The following is a 6,633-nucleotide window of genomic DNA, read 5'->3' as shown; positions in this document are numbered from 1 at the left end:
TCTAAATTTAAGGGGAAAAAACATGTTTTCAATAACCATTAAGTGTCACCAAGTTTTAATTTAATTTAAATAATTTCTGAAAAAAAGATTTTTGTACTGCGTTTGCAACAATAATTTTCATTGCTACAATGAGATACAAACTGTTTTTATAATTTTTATAAATATTTAGTTGCGTTATTTAATTACATTGTTGATAGCTAAGGTAGAGACTGTGTTTTTCTCCTGTTCTTTGGCAATGTCGCCATACATTTTTATATTACATTTTCAATACTTCTTATTACTGAAATAATATTCAAAACATTTTTTTTTTTTGTAAAAATTTAAAAATGCATCATTTATATCGTTTAAAACAGAAAAAAAAATGTGTTTTTTATACTGAATATTAAATTAAAAAGATATTTTTATAGTCATGTTAAATTTTTATTATACATATGCAATAAAAGGAATTCAGAATTATGAAAGATCGCTAGATTTCAATAACAAATGAATGTGTGTCATTTATTTTAAAAGTTTTTAACATGCTTTGATGTTCATATTGGATTTACATATTTTCATGCTGCTTCAATTTATCAATATTTGCATTTCTAAAGTTTATTTGTAATTAAAAGCAAGAAGTAGAATTTTAATAAATATAATTTTGAAAATACTTTTTATTAATCTGTTAAATTGTAGAATTTTTTTATATTAATTAATTTCTATCTATTTAGTTTAACTTATTTTTATAAATATTAAGTAATCTCGAAATCAATTTTTCTCAAATCTATTGAAGGTGATTATAACTAAGAAATAATTAAATTCTGAAAATATTAAAATTGTTGCGCTTTTTACTAAATACATAAATGAACAAAATTTTAAAATTCTAGCACATTAAGAAATTTGCGTAAAATCAATTAAAAATTTTTAGCTTTGGAATCATGAAACAAATTAAGTTATATAAAAGTACGTGAAAATAAAAATTATATATTCTTTACAGTTCTTTAATTGGAAAAATAAAATAGCTTGATTTCTATAAAATAATTGTTTCATTTATTTGAGTTCTATTTCCTGAATGAATGGAGATATCTTCGGGATTTCGTCTGAAGTAATATTTAAAAAATGTAAATATTTTATAATACTTAAGCAAATGTATTTTTGTATAACATAAATCGTTTAGATTAACTAATTTTTCTTGCTTATTTAATTATCATAAACTTCATCATATTTTAAAATGATACAAATTTGAATGTAACATAACTTGCAAACATTCATGAGCCTACTACAAAGTCATTTTACTTTCTTTGCGTTTAGATAAAGAAAAAAGTGCTGGTGGTAATATCTACACTGGACTGTGCTGTAACAGAACAAAAGAAAATCAAAATTTCTTTCTTTCATTGTTTCGATTATTTTTATCAGCTTCATAAAATATAATGATACTTAAAACGAAAAAGGCCCGATTTGTATAACTGAAACGAATTACAAAAATATTCCAAATTATGCCTTGAACTCAGAAATGAAGTCCAAGGGGGATAATGAATTTGAGTTATTAATTTTAAAATTTAAAAATTACTAAACCATTAAATTATTATTCATCACTCACTTTAAAACTCAGAACTATTTCTAGTGAGATCATGACGCAAAATCAATAATTATTGGTGTACAATCTGGCGTCAAAACTGGGAATTCTGTAATGACAATAAAAGTGAATAAAATTATATCTGTTGGCATTTTACAGGATAAACCTTTATACTTAGAAACATTAAATTTGGCCTAATTACTCTTTGGAGAACGATTAAGTGCTTCCGGATAAAATTTTTCGAAATCTGGAATTCAAAAAGTTTTCGATTTCCAGAATTTAATAAATTAAAAATCATGCAAAATCTCTGTAATGCTCGAAACTTTATTCAAAATAGTGTTGGTTCACAAAAAAAGGTTTTAACTTATTTTCTTGGTAAAATTTAATGTAATTAAATTGTATCACTGTATTTTCAAATATAAATTATTTTCTTGCAAAATTTTGGAGATGAAAGAAATTGTAACTTAAAACATTATTAAATACCTAAACTAAATACAAATTTATTTACATCGTTGTTTATTCTGCAATCAGATCGAAATTATAGATAAAAAAATTATCGAATCAAGCTTAAATTATTTTATCCTATGGAGGAAGTTTTCTATTCAAATTCTTATACAATTTGAAATATATTCTAGTTCCTTAATTTTTTTATTAAGATAATATTGAATTATTTTGGTTAAATCAAAGGCAAACTAAATTTTATTTTTACTTTAGAACCCCAGTGAAAGCGATGATATGTTACTTATCCAATAACTTCTCATCCACGGACTCATGGTTTCTTCAATGGGGGGGGGGGGGATTTTTAGTGTTGATAAGCTAAACATTTTATAAGTAATTTCATTCATTATAGAGCTTTGCTACTGTAGAATGTAGTCAACAAATATACCAATAAAAAATATTGAATTATCATTTTAGTTAAATCAATGCCAAAGCTGAAATTTATTTATTTTAGAACTATTTTCTTTAATTAAATACGTTTGCAGATTATGTCATTAATTGTGGAAACCACACAAGAATACCCCCAGTAAAACGAATATCTGTTACTTAGCCAACAACTTCTCATCCCCGCACTCGTGATTTCTTCCATGGGAGTTCTTTAGTATTGAATTAGTTAAACGAATAATTTATAAATATTTTAATTCACTCGAGAGCTTTACTACTGTAAAATATTGTTACTAAATATAGTAATAAAAAATATCTCCGCTATATTGAAAGCAAAGAATCAATAGATGTTAGCTCTATTTTCTATTACTACAAACATTACTCCGATATATACAATTGTTGTACTCAAAAAACTGCACATTGTTTACTTATTAAAATCTTTATCCTTTAAATTTTTAAAGTTTTTAATTTTAATTATCACTTTATTTATATAAACAGCTTACTGTTTATTTATTTATTAAGCAATATTTATTTACGTTGTAACTATTAAAAACAAATCTTTACTGTAAATTTAAGTTTAAAAGTAGTTATTTTCTCTTGCTATACTAATTTTCATGCCTAATTTTTCATAAATCTTCGGTTAGAGAATTAACCAAATTCCTCTGTTATTGCTGGAAATCTCAAGAAAAAAATATACCATTCCTAATCACCAATACATTTTAATTCAAACGCTCTTCACTTTATTTTCTGTATCCTTTATCTCCTATTCTTGGCATATACATTTTTTTTCCGTAAAATTCGAAATTTATTGGAAATCCGAGAGTAGGTTTAGCACGTACTATAAATTATCAGAACATTCAGGGCCGGATTAGCGTCTAAGGGCCCTAAAGGCCCTAATCTCTGGACTCCTCTTCCCCTCCAAACTTTCAAAATCAAATATTTTTTTATCGTTTTTAATTTATTCATATATAAATTTTAAGTAGTAAATTTTAATAAACTGGAATAGAAAAACGCTTAATTACTGATCACTTTTTTCAAAATTAGTTTCAATATATCGCTTATCAAAAAATGCACAATGGAAATTTTAAAAAGGTTTTACAGAATATTAAAAAAGAAAATGACAAAACTTTCTTTCTAAAATCTAAATATATTTAATAATAGGAGTAGACAGTTTTTTTCAAAATTATAAAGCGCTAACCTTTTTGGAATAATCAAATTATATAATATAAAACAAGCAAATGATAATTATGAATGTTATAAGAATAATGTTAAAAAATTAATTAAAATATTACTTAGTATTAATTTTAAAAAGTTTGATTACATAGCCTTCATAATTGAATGAAAGTACAAAATTTAACAACTTTCAAAATTTGGCAAAAATTCTTGAAGATGCGGTGCCTCTAAAATTGTTGGTTGCATAGGCAATTGCTTACTTTGTTTACTTTGTAATCCAGGCTCGGAAACATTTAAGATTAAATAAGATAAGACAGATTTTTTTTAAATTCTAAACAAAATTTTAAATATCATTTAATATATCAGTAACAGAAAATTTAAATTTAATTTATGTCGCCACTCAAGACATAAATGCGCTAACACCATCATTAACTATTGGAAATCCAAAAGAAATTTTTTTTATCTCTAGTCAGCACTTATTATAATTTCAAGAGTGTCTTCACTTTGTTTTTTGTTTCCTTTATCTTCTATCTCTGTCACGTACCAATCAAATAATCAATATTGATTTTTTGGAAAACTGAATCACGTTAAAAGTGCCGAAACCCGAGCAATAAGTTCTGAGAACCCTTCGGATTAAACAAGATAACGTCGAGAAAAACAGGGTGTCGTGAAAATAAAAGCGAATTGACTCTATAAACTAAAAATTTTACGTAATATCACGTAACAAAGTAATCTTTCAAAAAAAATGGTAGTAAGTCTAGCACTTCGATAAGGCGGCGCGGCAGAGATCAAAAGGCAACAGACTGCCATTTTTTGGGGTGATCCGCCATTCACTGCTTTCTTTCCTTTCAACGCATTACAAAGAGGGTGGACTGCTGTTGAAAGAGAGCCGACAGCAAACCGACTCATTCACTAAAACGGAGCCGTATCTAACAGTTTTTCCGTTTAATAATTCGTAAAAGCCGCTCTGATCTTCATTCCATAATAGGAGCTCGGAAAGCCCCCAAAAGCAAGCCGCTAAGTCAAATATATTGGCTCATGATGGCACAGTTCAAGGAAGGATCGGAAAGTTTGGGTAGCACCTGGAAGGTTTTTTTTTTTTTTTGGCAAAATTTTGTGCACCTGGAAATATTAAAGAAAAAATATGAATAGAGCTCATTCATATTTTTTTCCCCTATAATGTTCAAATTTGTAACCTAATTTGAAAAAAAAAAAAAAAAAAAAAAAAAAACATTATACTCTTCGTCGTTTGATACTTCTCATATCTATTTATAGACAGCTATTCAATGAAATATTATAAAAGCTCAAAAATGAATGCTATTGCTTTCGGAATTTTTGCTTGGTTATTTAGAGGTTGAAATTAACTTTATGTGAAGATAGTAAGTGTAAAATTCGTAAACTAAGTATTAATATATAATATATCAAGCCTCTCAAATATCAAATAAAATGGAAAAAATACATAAATCCAAATAAGGTAAATTAATTACTCGTAAAATGTTGTTTTACTGTATCATAAAGAAAATAAGCTTGAAATTAATAATATATTAAAATAGGCTAAGTTCAATGAAAAATTATGTAGATTAAAAATCTCAAATTGCATTTAAATCAAAGTAATGGTGATGATGAAATTCGAAATGAACTGTACAGACAAAACACAAAAGCTCCCATTTTAGATTTTAAGAAGCAAATTCTTTTAGGCACATGCATATTATTACAAAGAAAGCTATTCGTACTACAATTACTGCATTATATCATTTTTCTTATTTCTTATTCTTCAACGGACGTTTTATTCCAATAAAACAATGTGAAAGTTTTTCTTATAAATAATATTAATGGGGTTATTTGAAATATAAATATTTATATATAAAGGGAAATGCGAAACAAAATTTATTAAATCTAATATGTATTAATCAAGAACTGTTAAATAAAACAGCTTAAATTATCTGGTAAAAATTGACACTTAACATGTACTAACATAAATTTTGTATATACATACTTAGGTTTTTAAATTGGTTACTAAAAAATTGATTGATTAAGCTGTTTGAGTTTTGTTTGATTTGGTTTGTTTGGTTGTGTGTACTATAGTTGCTTGATTAAGTTGATTGGGTAAATCTGTCCTATCACCCTAAAACTGCCTAATAGGAATCTCCAACCAAGTGACGATAATTCAAACATCAATCAAAAATACGTCTCTTTAAATAATAGTCTTGTAGGCGATTTCAGATTTAAATAGACTATCTCTTCTTTTTCCAAGGTACACAAGAGCTATTTTACGAGTTCATAAAACCGTTGATCCGTTATATATATAAGAAAAATTAGAAATACCGCTGGAGTCCTTGCATAGGGGTAGCGCATCTTCCTCATGATCTGGGCATCCCGCGTTCGAATCCCGGTTCGGACATGGTTGTTCTTCCTCTGTGTTCTATCTGTGAGGTGTATGAATATGCCCCCCCCCCCCCTGTAAAAAGGGGTTGTGCAAGCGAATGTGTGCTTCATCTTCATATGAGCTCGAAGTCAGATTTCTGCTCTAAGATGCTCAAGGGTCTTTACCCCTTGAAGCTACTGCACCCCCTTTCAGTAGGAACGCGGCCACGACATCATCATCTTTAGAAATGCCCTTCCTCTCTTCAAATACTAATAAATCATGCCATGGAAGGTTGACATAAGACTGCAGATTTAATCTGAGCAGTTTCCTGATAGATCTTCAATGGCTCTAAAACTCGCGATCTTACACTCCCTAACTTTAATTATATCGCCTGGGTATCGTAACTTCTGACAATATTGAAGAATTATAGAGAAAATTAACGAGTTTAATGTTAATTAAAAATACATTATAATTGAAAAAAAGAAAACAAAAATGAACACAATGCATCTAAACATATTTCTATAATCAAAAACTTGCATATTTTGTTTTTATGAGTATCAAAATACCAGTCTAATTAGATAAATAATAGGGGGAAAAAACTAGTGGAAAGACAATAGATATAACTGTCACACTGTGAAAGAAACTTTCTTAAAAAGTTTAA

Source organism: Argiope bruennichi, chromosome 4 (genome assembly GCF_947563725.1).
Source record: "Argiope bruennichi chromosome 4, qqArgBrue1.1, whole genome shotgun sequence".
Taxonomy (NCBI): domain Eukaryota; kingdom Metazoa; phylum Arthropoda; class Arachnida; order Araneae; family Araneidae; genus Argiope; species Argiope bruennichi.
This window is presented reverse-complemented; position numbering follows the sequence as displayed.